We start from the raw sequence: 9,596 nt of genomic DNA, 5'->3' as shown, positions 1-9,596 counted from the left end.
CGGTGCCATTTCCTTCAAAATAGTCAAATGAAACAATTTAATCATATAGAATATTAAGAGTAGTCAATAGTATCTCGTAGCATAATATGAACTCATTTATAAAAGCTTTTTCTTCATATTAGCGTTTTATAAGTTTAAATTCGGGTACTACCTACCCGTTAAGTTCATACTTAGTAGCTAATATACAATTCAACTACTACAATTCCATATGAAAAACTGATTATAATAATATATCACATACAAATATTCTTCAAACTTACAACTTCGCTATATTACATATAACATGAAATATAGTACACTATGATACATGACAGTTTTGAAGATAAATCTAGTTAATACGCAAGTTGTTCAGCAAAGAAAATAAAGACACGTAATTCATAAGTCCAGAAACAAGTCATGCATTCTGGTTTTACTAAGACGACTTCCCATCCTTGGTCTTATGGAAAATAACCGTTATGACCATTAGCTAGGCAGCATGTTGTAATGTCGTCAAAAGGACGAGGGTTTCGTAATGTCCAACAGCCCCGTAATAATCTAAAAACCTTGTTTCTCACCCCAACTACTGAATCCGTCACTTGTGGGAAAGTTTTATTTAAAAGCTGCAATCCGATGTTCTTTTTCTCACTTTGGTAAGAAGCGAACATCACTAACCCGTAAGCATAACATGCTTCTTTATGTTGCATGTTAGAAGCTCTTTCTAATTCGCGAAATCCTATGTTGGAATATGTTGATTCAAAATAGGTTCTTAACCCGTAGCGTAAAATTGCATTTGGGTTCCCCGCATTTAACGCTTTAAAGAAAACACGGCGTAACTTAAAGTCTCCCCAATGTGATATACCCCACCTATCAAAGGAAAGCCTTTTTATAAACTAAGGCATTTCTGGAAAGTCTTTCAAATGTTTGACAAGTTAATTTCGCCATAACTAAATGTGCTGATGAATTCTGACCGACTCTAGACAAGATTTCCTCAATCTTATCCTCTGGTAGGTCTTCTAAAATATTCGGTTGTCTACCCTTAACGTTCATTTTGTTTTTATACTGTAAAATAGACAAGGATTAGATTCGTAATAACAAACAATACAAGCAATTTTTACATAGAACATAAAAGTACAAGCACACTACTATACATTTATTACACAACATGCTCACACCCCTCTAATCTGAATCATTGGTTTCTTCTTCTTCGGACTTGGTTCTTTTTCCTAATCTTCTAGGGATATATGATGTTCCTCTAATACGAGTCGTCGTTTTCCACATTGGTTTAGAAAAACCTGGTGGTTTAGAGGTTCCCGTGTTATTGTCACGATATTGAAAATACGGGTGTTGACGGTACATATAAAGTTCATCGGGGTCGGAATCAGATTTCTATATTTTGATGCCTTTTCCCTTATTATTTTCTTTTGCCTCATTAAATTGGGTCGGGGTAATTTCTATAACATCATCGGAATCCTCATCAGGATCCGATTCATCAGAAAATTGGTAATTTTCCCAATATTTTGCTTCCTTAGCGGAAACACCATTGACCATTATTAACTTTGGTCCATTGGTTGAGGATTTTCTTTTATTTGACCGGTTTTCTGTGGTTCCTACTATTCCCCCCTCCGGAACCTCTTCTTCTTCCGGTTCCTCTTCTTCTGTTTCCTCTTCTTCCGGTTCTTTGGGAACTTGTGAATCTTGCCAATATATATTCGACTCTTCGTTATTATTAGGTGAGTCAATGGGATTTGTGCTAGAGGTAGACATCTATCACACAATATCAAACATGTTAAGAGATTAATATATCACATAATATTTACATGTTAATAATATATAGTTTCCAACAAAAATGTTAAGCAATCATTTTTAAAGAAAACACGGTCGAAGTCCAGACTCACTAATGCATCCTAACAAACTCGATAAGACACACTAATGCAAATTTTCTGGTTCTCTAAGACCAACGCTCGGATACCAACTGAAATGTCCCGTTCATATTGATTATAAACGTTCCATATTAATTGATTTCGTTGCGAGGTTTTGACCTCTATATGAGATGTTTTACAAAGACTGCATTCATTTTTAAAACAACCATAACCTTTATTTTATCAATAAAGGTTTTAAAAACATTACATAGATTATTAAATAATGATAATCTAAAATATACTGTTTACACACGACCATTACATAATGGTTTACAATAGAAATATATTACATCGACATATGTTTCTTGAATGCAGTTTTTACACAATATCATACAAACATGGACTCCAAATCTTGTCCTTATTTTAGTATGCAACAGCGGAAGCTCTTAGTATTCACCTGAGAATAAACATGCTTTAAACGTCAACAAAAATGTTGGTGAGTTATAGGTTTAACCTATATATATCAAATCGTAACAATAGACCACAAGATTTCATATTTCAATACACATCCCATACATAGAGATAAAAATCATTCATATGGTGAACACCTGGTAACCGACATTAACAAGATGCATATATAAGAATATCCTCATCATTCCGGGACACCCTTCGGATATGATATAAATTTCGAAGTACTAAAGCATCCGGTACTTTGGATGGGGTTTGTTAGGCCCAATAGATCTATCTTTAGGATTCGTGTCAATTAGGGTGTCTGTTCCCTAATTCTTAGATTACCAGACTTAATAAAAAGGGGCATATTCGATTTCGATAATTCAACCATAGAATGTAGTTTCACGTACTTGTGTCTATTTTGTAAATCATTTATAAAACCTGCATGTATTCTCATCCCAAAAATATTGGATTTTAAAAGTGGGACTATAACTCACTTTCACAGATATTTCCTTCCTCGAAAATAAGACTTGGCCACGGATAAATTCACGAACCTATACAAATATGTACATATATATCAAAGTATGAACAAAATATAATTACAACCATTTTTATTATGTTTTAAAGATTTGAGTGTATTAAGTCAGCTGTCCTCGTTAGTAACCTACAACTAGTTGTCCACACTTAGATGTACAGAAATAAATCGATATGTATTATCTTGAATCAATCCACTACCCAGTATACACGTCTCAGGCTAAATCACAACTCAAAGTATATATATTTTTGGAATCAACCTCAACCCTGTATAGCTAACTCCAACACTACTGCATATAGAGTGTCTATGGTTGTTCCAAATAATATATATACATGGGTCGATATGATATGTCAAAACATTTGCATACATGTCTATGGTATCCCAAGATTACATAATATATTAGAATACATGTATAATACAATATAAGTTAGCTAGGATATGATTTGTATAGATTTGTTAAATATTTCCCGTAGCTAAAAAGATCAAAAATATCCAATCTTGTTTTACCCATAACTTCTTCATTTTAAATCCGTTTTGAGTGAATCAAATTGCTATGGTTTCATATTGAACTCTAATTTAATAATCCAAACAGAAAAAGTATAGGTTTATAGTCAGAAATTTAAGTTACATGTCAATTACTAAAGAGGTAGTCATTTCTGTCGAAAGAACGACATCTTGATGACCATTTTGAAAAACATACTTTCACTTTGAGTTTAACCAAGATTTTTGGATATAGTTTCATGTTCATATGAAAAATAATTTTCCCAGAAGAACAACTTTTAAATCAAAGTTTATCATAGTTTTTAATTATCTAAACCAAAACAGCCCCCGGTTTCACTACGACGGCGTATATCCGATTTTATGGTGTTCATCGTGTTTCCAGGTTTTAAATCATTAAGTTAGCATATCATATAGATATAGAACATGTGTTTAGTTGATTTTAAAAGTCAATTTAGAAGGATTAACTTTTGTTTGCGAACAAGTTTAGAATTAACTATACTACGTTATAGTGATTACAAGTTTAAACCTTCGAATAAGATAGCTTTATATGTATGAATTAAATGATGTTATGAACATCATTACTACCTCAAGTTTTATGAATAAAACTACTGGAAATGAGAAAAATGGATCTAGCTTCAAAGGATCCTCGGATGGCTTGAAAGTTCTTGAAGCAGAATCATGACACGAAAACAGTTCAAGTAAGATTTTCACTCGAAATAAGTTGTTATAGTTGTAGAAATTGAATCAAAGTTTGAATATGAATATTACCTTGAATTAGAAAGATAACGTACTGTAAATAACAAAGGTTCCTTGATCTTAGATGATTACTTGGAATGGATTAGAAAGCCTGGAAGTAAACTTGCAAACTTGGTAGTATTCTTGATTTTTATGAAACTATACTTATGGAATTTATGAAGAACACTTAGAACTTGAAGATGAAACTTGAGAGAGATCAATTAGATGAAGAAAATTGAAGAATGAAAGTGTTTGTAGGTGTTTTTGGTCGTTGGTATATGGATTAGATATAAAGGATATGTAATTTTGTTTTCATGTAAATAAGTCATGAATGATTACTAATATTTTTGTAATTTTATGAGATATTTCATGCTAGTTGCCAAATGATGGTTCTCACATGTGTTAGGTGACTCACATGGGCTGCTAAGAGCTGATCATTGGAGTGTATATACCAATAGTACATACATCTGAAAGCTGTGTATTGTACGAGTACGAATACGGGTGCATACGAGTAGAATTGTTGATGAAACTGAACATGGATGTAATTGTAAGCATTTTTGTTAAGTAGAAGTACTTTGATATGCGTCTTGAAGTCTTTCAAAAGTGTAATAATACATATCAAAACACAACATGTATATACATTCTAATGGAGTCGTTAAGTCTTCGTTAGTCGTTACATGTAAGTGTTGTTTTGAAACCTTTAAGTTAACGATCTCAATTAATGTTGTTAACCCAATGTTTATTATATCAAATGAGATGTTAAATTATTATATTATCATGATATTATGATGTATGAATATCTCTTAATATGATATATACATTAAAATATCGTTACAACGATAATCGTTACATATAAGTCTCGTTTCGTAATTCTTGAGTTAGTAGTCTTGTTTTTACATATGTAGTTCATTGTTAACACACTTAATGATATATTTAAATATCATTTTATCATGTTAAATATAGTGTATCAATATCTTAATATGATACATATGTATTTAGTAGACGTTATCATAACGATAATCGTTATATATATCATTTCGAGTTTCTTAACTTAATAATCTCATTTCTTATGTATATCACACATTGTTAATATACTTAGTGAGATACTTACTCATCATAATCTCATGTCAACCACATATATAAGTCTATATATATACCACAACATGTAGTTTTTACAATTTTGTAACGTTCGTGAATCGCCGGTCAACTTGGGTGATCAATTGTCTATATGAAACTTATTTAATTTAATCAATTCTTAACAAGTTTGATTGCTTAACACGTTGGAAACATTTAGTCATGTAAATATCAATCTCAATTAATATATATAAACATGGAAAAGTTCGGGTCACTACACGGAACATGGTATTCGTATGTTGAAAACTGTTTCGGAAACACCACAACACAATGGGGTTGCCGAACGCATGAACCGGACGCTCAATGAGCGGGCTAGGAGTATGCAGTTACATGCGGGTCTACCAAAGATGTTTTGGGCAGATGCCGTGAACACGGCAGCTTATTTGATTAATAGGGGACCCTCAACGCCGTTAGAGTTTCGAATTCCAGAGGAAGAGTGGACCGGTAAAAAGGTGAGTTTGGCTCACTTAAGGGTTTTCGGTTGTAATGTGTATCTGAAAACCAAAGACATTGACAAAGACAAGCTTGAAGCTAAATCAAGAAAGTGTACTTTTATCGGGTATGGGTTGGATGACATGGGTTATAGGTGTTAGGACAATGAGGCGAGGAAGGTGATTCGTAGTAGAGATGTTACTTTTGATGAAAGCTCGTTGTATGGCACCAAGGTAACTGTTAGTTCTAATCATAGTTCGATTATGCTTGATAAGTTTGTTGATGTGAATACAGGTTCTAGTGGGAGTTCGAGAACTATTGAATTGCCAATTGACGGTGAGGATCAAAGTGATGGAGATGATTCGGAGAGTGGTGCTAGCTCGGAAAATGATGAGAGCTCTATTGGTGGGGATGATGGTGACTTAACTCGATCACCACCACCCGTTACTCCACCATTGAGACGCTCTAGTAGAACGCCCAAACCTACTGTTAGGTTTTCTCCATCAGCAAACTATTTGCTCTATACCGAAAATGGTGAACCCGAGAGTTATTTTGAAGCAAGACAATCTAAAGAATCCATACAGTGGGAGCTTGCTATGAAAGAAGAGATGGGGTCACTTATCAAGAATAAGACATGGTCTTTGGTGAAATTACCTCTAACGAAAAAGGCATTGCACAGTAAATGGGTCTTTCGGGTCAAAGATGAGTTGAACGGGAAAAAGCGGTACAAAGCTCGGTTGGTAGTTAAGGGGTTTCAACAAAGAGAAGGAGTTGATTATAATGAGATCTTTTCTCCGGTTGTGAAGATGACTACTATTCGCTTGGTTTTGAGTATTGTTGCTGCTGATGACTTACATCTAGAACAATTAGATGTAAAGACCGCATTTTTACATGGGGATCTTAAAGAGGAGATTTATATGGTGCAACCAAAGGGCTTCGAGGTAGTTAGTAAAGAGATATGGGTTTGCAAATTGAAGAAAAGTCTGTATGGGTTAAAACAAGCACCACGACAATGGTACTTGAAGTTTGATGAATTTATGACAAGGAGTGGCTTTACAAGAAGCGAGTCGGATCATTGTTGCTACTTGAAGAAATTCAAGTCCTCCTATGTTATATTGTTACTTTATGTTGATGACATGTTGATTGCAGGTTCGGACATGTTAGAGATCAACAGGTTGAAGAGAAAATTGTCTCACGCATTCGAGATGAAAGACTTAGGGGCTGCTAAACGGATACTCGGAATGAGTATTGAAAGGAATCGGGTTGAAAGTACTTTAACTTTGTCTCAAACCAAGTATATCGAGAAACTGTTAGAACGGTTCAACATGGGTGATTCAAAGGCAAGATCCGTGCCTTTAGGCGGTACCTTAAAGTTAACAAAAAGTCAAGCACCTACAACGGAAGTAGACAAAGAGGAGATGGCTCAAATTCCGTATGCGTCGGCAGTGGGTAGTATTATGTATGCAATGATTTGTTCAAGACCCGACAAAGCTTATGCAGTGGGAGTTGTGAGTCGATTTATGTCGAATTCGGGTAAAGAGCATTGGGAAGGTATAAAGTGGCTTTTGCGCTACTTGAAAGGTACTTCTAAAATGGGGTTGCAATTCACTAAAGGTGATTCCATTTTGAGAGGGTACGTTGATGCTGATTTGGGTGGTTGTGACGATTCGGGAAGAAGCACTACGGGGTATGTTTTCACGGTTGGTAAGACGGCGGTTAGTTGGATGTCCAAACTTCAAAATTGTGTTGCGTTGTCAACAACGGAGGCTGAGTATATGGCAGCAGCAGAAGCATGCAAAGAACTTGTATGGCTGAAGAATTTTATGTTTGAGTTAGGACGTGTTCAACAAGATTATGTCTTGCACTGTGATAATCAAAGTGCTATTAATTTGGTGAAGAACCCGGTGTTTCATGGTCGTACGAAACACATAAAGCTAAGGTATCATAAAATTCGTGAACTCATTGAAGATGGTACTTTAGTTGTTAAGAAAATTCCTGGTACGGAGAATCCTGCTGATATGTGTACTAAGGTGGTTACGATCGGAAAGTTGAAGCTTTGCATAACTTCAACTGGTCTTCTTGTTACTTGATGAAAGAAGACGGCAACTAGAGAGCTCTAAGGGTTATTGGTTTTGATTTCGACAAGTAGTGTTGAAGACATTGTATCGAAAGTCTGCTCTTCCAGCGATGTTGAGTTTGCGTGTCCCATGTTTGATTGGCGGTATGAAAGGTGGTTCGACATTCTTGATTGAAATGGTTGGTTTTTTGGGGTTGACGAGATTTATGGGTTTTGCTCTCCTTTGAGTGGGAGATTGTTGGATGTGCAAAGAAGATTAAAACAAGAAACAGGTACTAGGTCGCGTTCGGGTATGGTTTGTCGCGATACGCGACATGTTGGAACGCGACACATGGAGCTGGAACGCGACAAATCAATCAGTAATCAGGACTCGATGGCTATCGCGTTTTGATCAAGTTTGTCGCGTGTGGATGCAGTTTGTCGCGGAACGCGATGGGGTGTCGCGAAACGCGACTATGTTCGTGGCCAGCAAGTTATTTGATTTGTTTCCTAATTTTGATTAGCACTATAAATATACCCTTTGTATTCTGTAAACCTATGTGCGAAAATCAATAAAAAAAGCTCTCTAGTTGCCCGTGGACTAAAGCAATCATACCGATTGCATATAACCACGTAAATTCTTGTGTCTTTTACTTTTTTTTGCATTTATTTTGTCCGTTTGTCGTTTGTGGGATCACAATCCATTAATTGGTGATCGTTGTTGGGTCCATAAATTCCTAACAATACATTTGTTCATTTAATACCTAAAACATATCATTAAACTGTTTCGTTTAAAGAAACGGCTCATTTCACTGATATACATTTATTTACGAACCAGTGCCCATATTAGTATATCGGTTACCTGTTTTCAGACATCTCAATTCTCAATATCTCATCATAGTAGCAGAAAAGCAAATATAATAGTACTAGTACTAACAGATTTCAGGACAATTAAAATCTTGGAAGTACAAGTCAATAATCAAATCATCTGATTAAATTGAATTGAAGGGGCCTTTAAAAAAAAAATTATTAAATTTTATTAAAAAATTAAAAAAAAAAAAATAATCAAATCATCTTCCAAATCTGAGTACAACATAAATTTTATTAAATTGAAGGGGCCTTTAAGAACTTTCTTTTTTAATCACTTGACCTTAAACAACTCTAGTTCTTATTGGATACAGAATCCAAATGTATGATCCACAAGTATATACACAAACCTAAAACTATATAAGCCTAAAAACAGACCTAAAAGATAACAATTTAAACATCTTAGCTGAACATTTATGAACTTTTATGTCATCAAGTTCTTGTGTATACAACACTAGAAAGAGTTTCATAACATGTTGGCACACTCATCCCTTTTTACAATAACTTTCCGCAACATTCATGGTGATAAAAGTCAACTTGATTACATCACTGTTTAGTCACACACCACAGCTCAATATTCGCCCATCGGCAAGTTACAGGTTTCTAACGAATTACAATAAATAAATTTTTATTTTTAATTGAGTAGCAGTGTAGCACTTGGTCAAACACAATTTCCATTTTACATGTAATTATATGAATCTTTTGCACTTGCATCTTACCATGACCAGTCTTGATTAAGATTCACCATACCCATACCAAAAAACCGTTACCCACTTCAAGGAAAAACTAAGTGCACGAGCAAGCGCACACAGACATAAAGAAACAGTCAAACAAACGTAAAACAAGCAACTTCAAAAGGATGCTACGTTATTAATGATATGTAAAGACTGATATTGCTATAAATTATGCAACGAAAAACTGAAACGCAAACTTGACCACAAATCATTGTCTACGCATGAAAAGTAGATATTGATAGTGTGCATGAAATAAAGATAAACAAGGGGGGATCAGGGCATGAATCAATAAACATCTAGGGCCAATTACTTAA

Source organism: Rutidosis leptorrhynchoides, chromosome 6 (genome assembly GCF_046630445.1).
Source record: "Rutidosis leptorrhynchoides isolate AG116_Rl617_1_P2 chromosome 6, CSIRO_AGI_Rlap_v1, whole genome shotgun sequence".
Lineage (NCBI taxonomy): Eukaryota > Viridiplantae > Streptophyta > Magnoliopsida > Asterales > Asteraceae > Rutidosis > Rutidosis leptorrhynchoides.
This window is presented reverse-complemented; position numbering follows the sequence as displayed.